Source organism: Lissotriton helveticus, chromosome 10 (genome assembly GCF_964261635.1).
Source record: "Lissotriton helveticus chromosome 10, aLisHel1.1, whole genome shotgun sequence".
Lineage (NCBI taxonomy): Eukaryota > Metazoa > Chordata > Amphibia > Caudata > Salamandridae > Lissotriton > Lissotriton helveticus.
The window spans coordinates 445,803,013-445,818,688 of NC_136071.1; the positions used below are offsets into that span (position 1 = coordinate 445,803,013).

General features: G+C 46.6%; 1 protein-coding gene across 1 annotated transcript in view; it reads left to right on the forward strand.

Moving 5' to 3' along the window:
- The window catches only part of IFT140 (intraflagellar transport 140), a 1,386,753-nt gene that overhangs the window by 936,493 nt on the left and 434,584 nt on the right, over positions 1-15,676 (forward strand). The gene's annotated exons all lie outside the window — the stretch shown is intronic.

Genomic DNA, 15,676 nt, shown 5'->3' on the forward strand with positions numbered 1-15,676 from the left:
ACTGAATGGGTGCCTCGCGCCTTCTTTTAAGGCGGAAACGGGGGCGACGGGCGGAAACGGCAAATTTCGCGGGCTTTAGGGCAAATATCGCGGCATTTGCGGAGATCGCGCGATTTCGCGATTTTTTTGCAAATCGCGAAATCGCGATAAGCTGGAGGGTCTGCTTAAGCTCCGATCACGACGTGGATGGATGTTCATCATGTCGCAAGATGAATCCGAAGGCCCTGCGGGAGAGAGAAACCAAGCTACTTGTGGCAAAACTTAAGGCCGACAAGAGTAAGAAGACATCAAGATCTCGCTCGAGGAAAAATACGTCGAGGTCGAAGTCGAGGTCCAGATCTCGTGAGGGTTCGGCCTCAAAGTCTTCTTCGGATCATGCTTCTAGGTCAAGGAAGAAGCATAGGAAGAGGAGACATGAGTCTCGACGTCACTCGGGTGAGAAGTCGGACTCGAGGTCAAGGTCGCCCAGGAAGGTTCATTTGAAGGTGGTACCTCCGCCGGAGTCTCCGGATCAGGAAGGTGAGGCTTCGCCTTCGAGGTCGCAGATTCCCTCCCCGGCTCCGGAGTCCAATCCATCTCCGGCGCCTTCTCCGGTTCGAGATGAGGAAGAGGTGGTTCCTGTGGAAGTTGAGGAATCTGCGCATTTTGTTGAGCCGGATTCGATCCCACCTCGAGGTCAGCCTGAGGGTGTTCAACCACCTTTTCCAGCAACGGGTCAAGACCCTTCAGCGTTCTTAAACGCTATGTATGGTGTATTCTCAAGGGCGTGGTACCCCTCTGGTGCACCTTCGGGTCCCATGGGTCCTCTGGCATTTAATTTGGGTGTTCCTCATTCATATGCCCCGGCTCCATTCATGCCGTTTATGCCAGCCCCGTCGACACCATGGCAGTTTCCGGCCCTGCCGAGGTCGTCACCGACTCGTCCGAAGTCGACGACTCCAATGCCGACGTCACCTGCTCCGAGTAGACATCAGGAGCATATACCTCGGCCATCGAAGTCGGTATCGACGTCGGTTCCGACTCCATCGGAGTCGTTGATGGATCCGGTACCGAGGCGTGTTAAGGAGAGATCCAGAAGAGAAGCTCAGCGTCTCTTGGAGGAACGAAGTTATTCTGACTCTCACCCTGACTTAGAAGAAGGTGAGCTGGGAGAGGATTGTTTTGAAGAGCTGGCTGATGCCAGTGGCCTTGATTTTTCCCCAGAGTGGGAATTGCCTTCAGGACATGATGCGCCTTCAAAGGATGTCCAGCCATATCATGTGGTAATGAAGAAGGCTGCAGGTCTTTTAAATTTAACTTTACCAACAGTTGAGTTTAAATCAAACCTTCTGACCGAAGTTCTTCACTCTCCGAGTTCGGCTGTGGAGCCTTTACTTCCATTTAATGAAGCATTAACTGAGCCCATTATGGAGGTGTGGAAGAAGCCGCTCTCTGCTCCTGCTGTTTCCAAGAGTGTGGCTAGGAGATATAGGGTAGCTCCAGAGGACCCTGCTTTCTTAACATCTCACCCTTCTCCAGAGAGCCTAGTGATTCAGGCTGCATGCTCTAAGAAATCTATAAGTGCTTTCCCCAAGTTCCTGGGGACAAGGAGGCTAAAAAACAAGATGAGGTGGCCAAGAAAACTTTCTCATCTGCTAGTATGACCCTGAAGTCTACAAATGCCACTTGCTTCTTGGGGAGGTATGTGCACGCACTTATGGATTCAATGCGTGCTTTGGCTCCTAAGATCCCTCAGGAGAACAGGAGTGATTTCGAGGAGGTATTGTTTGACACCCAAGCAGCGGCACGCCAAGTAATTCAGAGCGGTCTTGACACGGCTGATTCTATGGCTCAGATTATGGGTACTGCAGTTGCTACGCGAAGATCAGCTTGGCTAAAGTCCTCGGACTTTTCTGCTGATGTTCAGGCGGCGCTTTTGGATCTGCCTTTTGACGGAGAAGGACTATTCGGAAAAAAAGCAGATACAGCCCTCGAAAGGTTTAAAGATAGCAGAGCTACTGCCAGATCTTTGGGCCTTCAGATTAGAGGTGCTTCGACCAAGAGGTTCAGAGGGTTTGGACGCTCTTCCTTTCGGAATTTTAGACAAGGTCAGCAGCAGCAACAACAACAACAGCAGCAGCAGAACACCTTGTACAGGTCATACAGGGGAAAGCAAAGGGGTCGTCTTCGAGGACGTCAAACCTCTTCCTCCTCCACCTCCTCCAACCCCCCAGCCACAGAAAAGCAGCCCTAGATCCGCCATTCAGGATCATGTGGGTCCGGTGGGGGGTCGGCTTACCCACTTTCTACGGGATTGGGAATCGGTTACATCAGATCTTTGGGTTCCCAATCTCGTAGAAAATGGGTATGCCCTTCCCTTTCGGGAATTCCCTCCCAATTACCCTCCTTGCCAGGGATATTGCTCAGAGGAACATCTGTTACTCCTACAGGAGGAAGTCCAAACTCTGTTAAGAAAGGGTGCGATAGAGGTGGTCCCAGAGCAGGAAAGGGGTCAGGGATGCTACTCCCGGTATTTCCTGATCCCCAAAAAGGATGGCAGGCTTCGTCCAATCCTGGATCTCAGGATCTTGAATTTTTATCTGAAACAAGAGAAATTCAAGATGCTCACCCTTGCTCAGGTTCTTCAGGCACTGCTGGAAGAAGACTGGATGGTGTTGCTCGACTTGCAGGATGCGTACTTTCACATCCCCATCCTGAAGTCGCACAGGAAGTATCTCCGTTTTACGGTGGGATCGCAGCACTATCAGTTTTGCGGTCCTTCCGTTTGGACTTACTACTGCGCCTCGAGTCTTCACCAAGGTGATGGCAGTGGTGGCGGCGCATCTCAGAAGGTCAGGGATTCCTGTATTCCCTTATTTGGACGACTGGCTGATCAAAGCAGAGTCGTCAGAGAGGGTGCTCCATCATCTGCGAGAGACAACCCAGTTGTTGTACAGGTTGGGTTTTTCGATAAATGTACCCAAGTCTCACCTGGTACCCTCCCAGCGCAACCTGTTCATAGGTGCTGTACTGGACACAACTGTATGTCGTGCATTCCCTCCTCCTCAAAGGATTTGCGACATACAGGAAATTATTCCTTTATTTTACAATGGAGCGGTCGTTCCAGTCCTGACGGTCCTCCGCCTGCTCGGTCTGATGGCTTCATGCATTCTGTTGGTCAACCATGCACGCTGGCACATGAGGGCGCTCCAGTGGTGCCTCCGCAGGCAGTGGTATCAGCACAACGAAGATCTCAGGGAGTCAGTGAGGATCTCCAGAGAAGCTGCGGCGGATCTGTCTTGGTGGGGCGTGGAAGGCAACCTGTCTCAGGGGAAGCCTTTTCAGTTGCCTCCTCCGGTGGCCACAGTGATAACGGATGCATCCACTCTAGGGTGGGGTGCTCATCTGGGGGATCTGGAGGTCAAAGGTCTTTGGTCTCCAGAGGAAAGGTTGCTTCACATCAGCCTTCTAGAATTGCGGGTGATACGTTTGGCGCTCAAGGCCTTCCTCCCTTCCCTTCGTGGTCGTTCGGTCCAGGTCCTGACGGACAACACGACAGCGATGTGGGACATCAACAAACAGGGAGGAGTGGGGTCTCAGTGTCTCTGCAGAGAGGCTCTGCGTCTCTGGTCTTGGGTTCAGGACCGTCAGATTTGTCTGATGGCAAATCATCTGGCCGGAGTTTTGAACGTTCGTGCAGACAGTCTCAGTCGGCAGTTCTCTGCCGATCACGAGTGGAGGCTTCACCCGGAGGTGGTTCACGACATCTTTCAGATGTGGGGGACTCCTCGGGTGGACCTGTTCGCCACTCGCGAGAATGCTCACTGCCTGTCATTCTGCAGTCTCCAGTATCCGATGCAGGGAGCCTTGGGGGACGCGTTTCAGTTGAGTTGGGGAAATCAACTCCTTTACGCGTTTCCTCCCATACCTTTGATTCCTCGGGTTCTGAGGAAGATTTGCCAGGACCGGGCCCAAGTCATATTGGTCGCCCCGGACTGGCCATGAAGGGTGTGGTATACAGATCTTCTCCACCTCTCCTCTCACCCGCCGCTCCGTCTCCCTCTCAGGGCAGACCTCCTCTCTCAGATGGAGGGGCAGGTTCTACACCCCCACCTCCAGACATTACACCTTCATGCCTGGAGATTGAACGGGGCAACCTGAATTCCTTTTCCCTCCCGCCTGACGTTGTGGATGTCATCTTGTCAGCCAGGCGTGACTCCACTAAGTCCATCTATTCTTATAGATGGTCAAAATTTGTCACGTGGTGTGGGGAGAAATCTATTGACCCTTTGAGAGCCCATTTGTCTGATGTTCTCCAATTTGCCCTTTCTCTGGCGCAACAGGGGCTTGCTGTTGCCACAGTGAAGGGCTATCTTTCAGCGCTGTTGGCATTTCTCTGCTTGCCTGACCAGCCTTCTCTTTTTAAATCTCCTGTGGTTTTAAGGTTTTTGAAGGGCCTCTTAAATAAGTTCCTTACTACTCCTTTTGTTGTGCCTCAGTGGGACTTAAATCTTGTATTGACCTTTTTGATGGGTGCTCCCTTTGAGCCTCTTCACAAATGTCCTATGAGGCTTCTGTCTCTTAAGACAGTCTTCCTCGTTGCAATAACCTTGGCAAGGAGGGTAAGTGAGCTTCAAGCTGTTAGTTACAAGCCCCCATTTTTGACCATTCATGCTGATCGAATGGTTCTTAGGACCAGAGCTGCTTTTCTGCCTAAGGTGGTGACTCCTTTCCACCTTGGTCAATCCATTACCCTTCCTACCTTTTATCCTCCCCCACACCCTTCTAAGGATGAGGAGAGGTTGCACCGTCTAGACCCCAAAAGGGCGGTGTCCTTTTACTTGGACAGATCTAAAGACTTTCATTTGGATGACCAGCTCTTCATTGGGTTTGCTGGCTGCAAGAAAGGAAGAGCGGTCCATAAAAGAACTTTGTCGAGATGGATCGTCCTCTGTATAAAGATCTGCTACTCTTTGGCCGGTAAGGATCCACCAGAGGGTATAAGGGCTCATTCTACAAGAGCTAAGTCTTCAACCTCAGCATTGGCTAGAGGTGTTCCTGTAGGGGATATTTGTAGGGCGGCAACTTGGTCTTCCCTCCACACTTTCGCGAAGCATTACTGCTTGGATACCGAAGTGAGGAGGGACGGTCACTTTGCGAGTTCTGTCCTCCAGGATTTCCGGGTTTACAAGAGTGGACGCCCTCCTCCGGGAGTGGGGACTGCTGTGGGACTCACAAGGTGAGGAATCCACACGGCAGATGTATCTATCAGAAGAACAAGTTACTTACCTTCGGTAACGCTTTTTCTGGTAGATACAATATCTGCCTGTGGATTCCTCACTGACCCACCCGCCTCCCCGTTGTCCACTCTTCTATACCAGAGTTTCTGTAATGTATTTATTTTATTGTCAAGGGGTTGTTTATTTCAAATGTTTTATTGCATTTGTTTTACACTGTGTGTGTTTTACCTTGATATTTGTACTGCGTATACTGTGTATATGTCTACTGTCATTGGTCCGTCCGTGTGCCTCGAAGGCATGGAAAAAAGGGCGAAACTGATGTCATCACGCCGGCGTGGGCCTATTATAGGCGTCAGTGACGTCAGCGGAGTCGCGAGCGATGCCGTGCCTCTATGACGTCCACGTCGGCGCAAAGCTACAAAAAGAATTTCCGAATGTTGCTGACGCAAGGGGATATTCACAAGGTGAGGAATCCACAGGCAGATATTGTATCTAACAGAAAAAGCGTTACCGAAGGTAAGTAACTTGTTCTTTGGGTTGCTGATGGATTTTCAGGTAATACAATTAAAAGACACTGGCTACTTTCTTTTAAGACCATATTTAAACTGAAAGATGAACTTTAAAGAAAACATATCCTTATGAAAGTTGACTTTTAAAACTATTTAACAACTTTCATTGAAGAAGAACATCTATCCTTTCTATCTCAGGTACATTAAACAACAGATTTAGATCATGTGAAAATGGGAGAATTGGATGTGATAGATTGGTATAATGGTCTAATTAGGAAAGCAGTCGACTGTATAGCGGTTAATTTGAAAAGGAAGAGCCAAAATTCTAGGAACGTTTCAAAGAATTTATAAAAGGGTGCAGTTTGGTTTCACGACCAATGTTTGAAATTCAAAGAAAGTTAAGAAGACTGAAACAAAAAATGATTTTAAACCGTGACTTTGTCTCTATTAAAGAATAATCATGAAAGAACAGCTTGAAATTTCATTCTTGACATTATTACAGAAGTTAAAATTCCATGTCTAGAATAGGTAATATTTAAAAAAGCACTGACTTATGAAGTCTTAACTGCTGATTTAAAAAAAGCATCCTATTGTGATACAGACTTCCAGGTTGCTCATCATCCGTTGAAAATAATATGCTAGTCTGCTTTTATCCAAGATATGGCTCTTAAGAACAGGAATTAAATACCAATGTAAAATGTTTAAGAAATTCTCAAAGACCTTCCAGGGTTCCAGTGAGGTGTTTGGCCCCAGTCGTGACAGAAGGTTTCAAATACCTAGGCATCCACGTCACGCGAGACCAAAAGGCGTTTCTAAAAGAAAATCTTGAACCTCGGATGGATCGACTTGTTACAGATGTAAGCCACTGGCGTACCCTCCTGCTATCTCTTATGGGCAGGGCTGCCCTGTTTAAAATGATGGCTTTGCCGCGCCTTCAATATGTTCTCCAGAACACCTCGTATCATGTGCCCCGACAATCTTCAAGAGGTAGCGAAGGCAGTTAGAACGCTGTTGTGGCTGGGTGATTCTCCTAGAATCGTGCTGCATAAACTACAAAAGGAGGTTTATGATGTTGGCTTGGCGGTTCCAGACACCAAACTATACTACTAGGCCTCGCAACTACTGGTCACAAATGAATGGGTGTATGCGGACTCCCATGAGCCGGCCTACAGAGTCGACAGACTTGTCATGCCGGGAGGGAACTGAGAGTCACTCTTATACTCCCGTAAAAAATGTCCTGAGTGGTCGGCACATACTGGGGTAGTGGTGAAGTGCTGGAAGGAGGCCAATAGATTACTCTGCTGGACTGAGAAGCTAATCAGTCGAACCCCGGTATGGGTGGGCGATCCACTATAAGCAGTAGCTGCCCTGATGGGCTTTAGAGGGTGGAAACTGATAGATATTGAGTACCTAGGCGACATATGGAAGGGGGACACTCCCCTCGCCTTTGAGGAGCTGCAGCAGGAATATAACTTAACCGGACACTGAGATACCCATACTTGAGACTAATGCTTGCACTACGGAGCCACATTCCACGTGGTACCCATGTCCCGGATTACCCCCCATTAGACGATAGGTTGTTACTCGGTCCCATTCCTGAGAAAATTACATCTACGATATATTGCAAGCGGATACATAACATACCAGACACCCTGTTGACCCTGCGTGAGAAGTGGGTTACCGACCTGGGGATTATGGACGACGAGGAATGGCAGGAGGCAATACAGAGTGCAAGAGAGATTGCGATCCGCTCCAGATTTTGACTAGTGCAACTTAAGGTGCTACATCGTGCCTATTACCCCCGTACACACCTGTATACCTGGGGCAGGGCTCCAACAGCATTATGCTTCAGGGGTTGCCAGCAGGAGGGAACCTTCATACATATTATTTGGGAATGTCCAGAAATTGCCAGGTACTGGAGGAAAGTCACTGACATTATGTCTAGGGTGGCTGGAGTCACGGTTTCAATGGATTGTTTTGATGATTAAAGGGACTCTTATTGGCCCAGATATGTGGAAATATGGTTGGCACCCGCAGCTGGGATTGCCAAAAGAAACATTGCCAGAGGTTGGGGGGTGCCCTCGCCTCTGTCATTGGAGGAGTGGGAGCGTGATCTTGACTGGTGCCAGCGGACTGAAGAAACAGTGTATAAGAGTAGGGGTTGTCCAAAAAAATGGGAGAAAGTGTGGGCACCATGGCAGCGACATAGAGCGACGCTGGTGGGAGAGTGATGCGTAATACCCGAAATGGGGTGGAGTGATTGATTGAAGGGAGGACCCGGGGTACGTCAATCCTTGGATAATGTGTGATGGTATACATGCACTCCCGGAGAGCCAGTATTGTTGTACAGTCTCCTATCCCTTGTAAATCACCCTTGTAAATCACCCCGTACTGTCTGAGCAGAAACCTTTGTTCAATGTCCTCTTTTCTGGCCTTACTCCCTAGAATAAGCAGAGCCAGATGTGGTGGACATTCCTTTTCTTACAATGCCGCCATTCATTGGAACGCCCTTCCACTACTTCTCCGGAAGGGCCCTAACCAGCCAGCATTCCGTAAACTCCTAAAAACATTCCTTTTTAAGGACTGTATTTAATTGATCTCCTCTGTCCTTCTGTGTTCTGTCCGCAGCGCTGGGAGGCCTCAGGGTAGCCATTGCGCTTTATAAATATAATTTTAATTTCCTAAATACTACTGCTGTAATATCTAAACATCACCCTGTATGAACACCTGTGATTCATGTAAACGATGGTCTTTGAGCATTGTTAATAAAAAGAGTTTTGGAGAAAAAAAAGAAATTCACAAAGACAAAATGGTGCAATGTCCATGGGGAGGATTCTTTCCAGAGGCATATAAGAAAAGAGGCTGACTCATATTGATCCAACCCTAAACTAAAGAAGGCTGCATATAAAGCCCAATCTAAATCTTGTTAGCTGTAATCTTTTCTGAGAGTTTGTAACCTAAGCTAGGCATGGGTCTGTTAGAAATGGGGGTCTCTAGTTAGCAGGTTGTTACCCTGACCAAGTAGGGACCCTTCTTCTCATTCAGGATAAGGAAGTTACACTTCTAAAATAACTCCTGCTCACCCCCTTGGTAGCTTGAAGTGAGGAGTCAGTCAGGCTTATCTCAGAGGCAGTGAGTAAATAATTTGCACATAACATACAGTAAAAGAGTGAGAACACTACAAAAGGACACCACACCAGTTTAAAAAATAGCCAATATTTATCTGTGTAAAACAAGACCAGAACAATAAGAATCCAACATAAAGTAACTTAAAAATATCAATAATCAAGAATGGACTTTAAAATTAGTTCCTTGTAGTCGATGACTCTGCCCAGGGCTATCACGGCGCTGTGAATAAACAAACCCCACAGTTCTGTCCGGCTGCAGTGTCACCGACCAACTATGGTGTCGGGAAGATCTGCAAAACCGTACCTTTAGAAATGCAGGGCGTCGGGGACCTTGCGATGTGCTCTGACGAGCCCGCCACAGCAGGCGCCGGTTCCTGAGTTCGGTGCAGGAATCGTCGGGCCCTTGAAGTCACTCGTGTTTCAGATTGAACTCCGAGCGGTTGAAGTTGGGAGTGCCGGCGTCATGGCTGTGGTGTGAAGAGTAGCGGTGCAGGTGCAGCGTGCGGTGCCCTCAGGTTGCATGCACGCAGCAGTTCAGTGATGGTCTCCAGGGGCGTCAGTGAGACCAGGGCTGCGTTGCTAAGTGGGGCAGTGCTTGTCATGGTGTGTGCAGGTCACGGTGCTGCAAGTGATGTCGTCATTGCTGTGGCAGTGTTATCGGGAGCCCCAAGGCTGCAGTACAAGATGGGGCAAAGCGGAATGCGGGCCCACAGATCGTGATGCAAGCAGCGGTGTCGGTGGGCGATCTGGAGTCAGTAGCGCTGACGCCGATGGGCTAAGGCTGCGCTGTAGGACGGGCAGTACGTCGTGTAACTTACGAGCTGTGCCCCCAAACCACGGTGCAGGCAACATCGTGGATATCAACTTGGAGCAGCATTGTTGATGAGACCAGGGCTGCGGGGCGAAGCGGGACAGTGCTCCGTTTTCTCCACGAGCAGTGTCCACAGATCACAGTGCAGGCAGCTGTGTCTGTGACGGCGTTGTGGCATCGTCAGGGATACCAAGGAGGTGGTGTGAAGCAAGGCGGTTCATGGTGTGGTGCCCACAGGTCACAGTGCAAGCAACGGCTTGTTGGTGGCATCGGTCAGACCAGGGCTGTGATTTGAAGTGCGGCAGTGATCTGTGCGGTGCCTTCAGGTCACGGAGTCTGCAGCCTCACCGGGGACGGTGTTGTGATGATTTTTCCTCTGTGCCAACTGAAACAACCAGTTCTAGGTGCTGGTGCCCAAAGGATCTTGAAGTCTTTGCTGTTTATGAGACTTCTTAAACAGGGGGCAAGCTCTACCTCATGTGCTTGGAGACACTCAGGAAGAAGTTGCAGAAAGTTCAGTCCAGTCCTTTCTCTTCCCAAGAGGGAAGCAGCTACTGCAGGTCAACACAGCAAAGTGGTAGTCTCTCCTCACAGCTGCTCTAGCTCTTCTTCATGGCAGGTTCCTTGATCCAAAAGAATTCTAAAATCCTGGGGTCTGAGCCCCAATATTTATACCACATTTTTCTTTGACGTTTTGTAGTGTTGGCATAAAATTCTCCTGACACATAATCCAGTTCTATCCTGCTCAGGCCAGGTTCACTACAGGAGATGGAGACAGCGTTGTGGAAGGCAGACTCAGTCCATTCAGGTGCATGTGGCAACTCCTCCCACCACTCTAGATGCAGGACAGACCCATCATGAAGGCTGTGAATCGCCCAGGAAAGGTAGGACACACCTCAGCCTCATTTGTGTCTGTCTAGTGTGAATGCACAAACCAGCAGCCCCTGTCAGTCTAATATCCAGACAGCTAATAAACAAACAGGCAGAGGCACATGGTTGGTTAGACAAGGAAATATCCACTTTCTAAAAGTGGTATTTCCAAACACACAATATAAAATCATCTTTACTAAAAGATGCGTTTTTAAATCACGAGTTCAGGCATACCAAACTTTTCTATCTGCTTCCCCTGGCAAGCTACATTTCTAAAAGTGTTAGAAAGCAGCTCCTGTGCTAACCTATGGGAGAGATAGCCTTTCAACAGTAAAATCTAAATGCACAGTATTTCACCATCAAATCAAGTAACAATGTCCTACCTTCCCCCCACACTGCACCCTGCCCACAAGGGTACTTTGGGCCTACCTTAGGGGTGTCTTATATGTGAGGAAAGGGAAGGTTAGGACCTGGCAAGTGGGTGCACTTGCCAGGTTGAGATGGCAGTAGAAACTGCATGCAGACTGTACAGTGGCGGGTCTGAGAACCCTTTGAAAAGCTGCTTGTAGTGTGGCACAATCAGTGCTGCATGTCCACTAGCAACATTTGGTTTACTGGCCCTGGGCACACACAGTGCACTGTGCTAAGGACTTAGGAGTAAATCAAATAAGCCAATCGTAGAAACACCAATCCATAAACACAATTTACAGTAGGAACACTTTCACTTTATTACTCTTCAGCAGTATTAAAGTGCACAGAAACACTAAACCAGCAAAAACAATATCCAGAGTACTGCCAAAAACAGGATCCAACTCCAAAGTCATTTGCTAAATTATGTGTTCATGTACGGTATGTTTGTTTTAGAAGCTCTAATGTCTCTCTAGTAGATTTCCTATGCTCTCCAAAGTGTTTTTTAGACCATGTTCTTTCCCCATGGGTGATCATTTGTGGACTGTCTTATATATCTGGTCTGCCTAGGACATCAGCCACCTGTTTGATATAGCAGAGCCTAGTGATTTTCAAGTCAAGGTCGCAGGCTAAGAAATCCTCAACGATCTGTCTATTAGGAGTGGAGTGAATGTTGGACCAAGCTAACAACCATAATACCATTGTTGCTAGTTTGATATGGTCCTTCACACAGACAAGACCAAGTTCTTGATGCTTAAAATAGTGAGGACTGCTAAGTGGCAGACCGAGAAGACACTCGTAAAAGCGATTTTATTCTACCTGAAGGATATTTCTTTGACAATATCCCCAAATACTGACTCTGAAAATGAAAATCGGTTAGCACTTTCAATTGTAACTTTCCAGTAAGGGCTTACTCGGTTTGTTTCCTACATTCTGAGCGATATTGAACAGAATGGCAACAGATTGACCATATCTTAGGCACTGGACAAGGCAAATGTTACTCCTGGGTATGAGAAACGGTAAACTTGCCCCAGTACCCCAGAACTTTGACTGAGATGCCTAGATCTTCAGGTTTTGATGTTCTAGACATTAACTACGTTGGGGTGCTTCCAAATAGAGTTAGCGAAAAGTTATGGAATATCAGCCACTTTCCATCTTAGCCTTAGGCTCATCTCCTTGACTACCAGGTCTTTGGCTCTCTTCTTGACTTATTTCTTGGTGACTTCTGGTTTGGCTAATGCCAAGATTCGGGGATTGTGGTCACTAAATCCACTCACACTGGTGCCCCCACACTGGACACAGGTATGCAGCATCCGCTAGACAAAGAAATAGTTGATTACTGTCTGCACCCGCGTCCTGTTAAGTTCCGGATATCCCTCTGTGTCCCCAAGAACTGCAACTATGTTGCACAGATCAAAAACAGAAAAGCGTTTGAGCAATGAAATCTCCCGGTCATCTATTTTAGTACAACAGTACCCTTTGGTGTGAACTAAAAATTAGTCTATCAGTGTGGGACTATCTCTCATTGTCACATTAAAATCGCTGTACACAACAAGGAGCAAAGAGGGAAAAAAGACACAGGTCGCCCTCCACTCATAAAGTATTCAACCAACAATGACCTGGTCCACTTAGGCTATGTATTCTTCAAGCAATGCACTTCATATTGCACTATTTTAACAATTATCTCCCCTTCTTTTTATTAGAACCCATGGGGTAGAGAGTGCAGTGTTGACATGCCAAATTAAAAGGCCTCAATCCCTTCTAAGACAGTCACATAGAACGGACATATAACACAATGTATAGTGAAAAAATGGTGAGAAAGCGAGATGACCCCTCAATGCTTTCAATGTTTCAATTTATCTAAAACACAAAATAGGATTTCTACGTTACAAAAATGATCCCTCGAACAAGCACGATTATAAAAATTAGTGGGAAAGAAATTCAATTGCTGAGCGCAGATTATCAGAAAATTTGTATTCCAGAATGGGACTGGGGTATCAAAATTGCCTTACACTCAAGAGACCCTAAGAAATGTGACAAATCCACCCATAGCTCTTCAGAGGAAGAGGGAGAGGCAGAGGAAGTAGCTTGAGTATCCTTCCTAGGTTATTTCATCCTTCGCCAAAGATTCTTGTAGCATACTAACATAGAAAGTTTTAATATAAGTCTTCCAGCCCTCATCAGTTAATTTGGATGCTATTCCTAATCGATTCCTGCATATCATGTTCACGCTCCGCATAGGGTGGCTAGCCACAAGGCATTTTCTCTGGATATTGTCAGCTCTAATAAAAGGGGAATCAGCCACCAAATCAGCTTTCACCTCACAACGTGTCAGTCCAGCTGATTCTGATCAGACAGAGGTTGAAAACAATTAAGGCCTGAAAAGGGATTCACAGGTCTTGGGAGGGACGGGATTCACAGGTCTTGGGAGGGACGGGACTCAAGTGCCATGGTTCTGAGAATGGATATCAGCCCGCAGGTTACTGTAAAAGAATCACAAGAGTACGTTTCTGATGCAGTCTGTCTACAGTGACCTTTATGGTTCTTGTAACTGGAGATATTTAGCCAGTTGGTGCTGTTAAAAATGTATAATGATACAGTTTCTTCTTGATATTTTAAGAGAGGGACCCACCAAAGCCACCCTTCTCACAAATAAGATGTCATAATTTGCAGTATTAAAGTCAGTGTGCTGAGTGAGCCAATGATAAACCTTATCCATCGGTTGGTTAGCAGTCTCAATGGCCTTCCTTGGTCGCACTGGAACATTGGCCAAAAAAGCCCACATAAGGACAAGCTACAGGCGGTGAATTAAAAGGCGTTGGCTGAGTTAATAAACTCGGGCTTCCATAAGTCCCTATCTCGGGTGCCTGCTCTCACTAGTGTCACGTCTCCTCTGATTTGTCGCTTGTGCTCCCGTCACTTTCTTACTTGCATTAATGGGGTTACGTAGGGTAGATGACACTCCGTCAGACTTCTTCTTGAGATGGCCAGTTGGAGGTTGCTCTGCTGCTGTCTCTGTATTAGAGGGAGAAAACACAGTTGTGTACCACTGGTATAAGGGATGGGCTGAGGCTGAACCTATGAGTTTAATAATAATGCATTCCATCTCTCAACTACTAAATTATTAGGCTCAGAGAAACCTTGATAATTCCCTTTAACTTATCATGGAGCATGTCCCAGGACAAAACTTTCCCTCCTCACACCATGGTCACAGAACAACATTCAACTGATATGTTTTCCACACCAGCTGTACGCTTTGGAGCATGAATTCCCTCTTCTTCTCTTTGCTGTGGGTCCGGATTTATTCAAAGGTGACAAGTCCATGCCAGTGACTTCACCCTGTTTGCCAAGATTTAATTGTGGGTTAGCCACCAATAAGGGACCCCAGACCAAAGGAGGCAAAGGGTCCGTGGTTGCTGGTATGGAACAGGTGGATTCTATGAACTGGCGCTTCTGTCAACGCAGTCTCCTTCGATATAACACCTACTGCCTGTTTCAAAGAGACTAAGTTGATACCCTTAGGTCTGAGATTAAGTTGACAAATTCCAGCCATTTTACGCTTGCCCATGGTTGTGGCACAAAAAAAAGAAATAGGAATAACGTGTATAACAGGAAGATGGATACGTTTGCCCAGCCTGTGCGCCCTCAACATAAGATTTTTGGAGAATCAACAATCAATGTTGTGCCTGTTTCAAAGTAACTAGTATGAGCATAACCAGAGTTCTCAGCTAAGCTCACATCCCAACGCTCTTGAATCTAAAGTGGAGTAGGAGAGAGGCTCTGTTCGTAATGTGTCATGACTGGTCATTACTTTGACTACTTGATTAAGACTTGGGCAGAATTAGTAGTACCTGTGTTCGGACAAAGGGCCAGCCTACTCTCAATCTCCACCGGGCAATGTCAGGTGAAGACGGGGTCGAGCTTGGCCCAGGCTTTTCCCAGGAGTGGCCCCCAAGCATCCCTTGCAGCAGGTATGTCAGTAACACTTTAAAGTGTACATTCCCTGATGAAATGTGGGTAACATATTTAATGGAATTATACTCTGATGGGCTTTGTGAGTGAATGGAATATGTATAGACAGTTGATGTAGAATTAGTGTGTCTTTTTACTGCAAATTCCATTAAAAAGACAATATCCTCTCTCAAATTATCAAAAGCTGCAGGTTCTGATGATCTGCCTGCCATGAAAGTAAAATCAAATATTGATTTGTGGGCTAGGTTATTTGTGAAGGCATTTTGTAGAATTTTGCTTACAGGCTATGTACCAGAAAGCTGGAAAAGAGCAATTATTAAGCCAATATATAAATAAAAATCTGCTTCCATTTATCGGCTTATGTTGGTGCTAAATTCTTTGCGAAATTATTATTCGATCGTCTGAACGACTGGATTGATGCCAATAACTTGATCTTGATTGAGCAAGGTTTTAGAGATGTCCATTCTACTATAGATCACGGTTTGTGACTTTAGTCATTATCCCTAACAGTGATTGGAGTTTCAGGAAACTGTTTTGTTGATTATGTGCTACTTTTGATTTAGTCTAATTTATTTGACTGAGGCTATGTGGGGCCGGTGTATGTATATGTATATACATACATATATATATATATATACATATATATATATATATATATATATATATATATATATATATATATATATATATATATATATATATATATCCAGCATTGTGTTCTAGAAGGGATTTTGTCATGTTGTTGCTGAGAGTTATTTT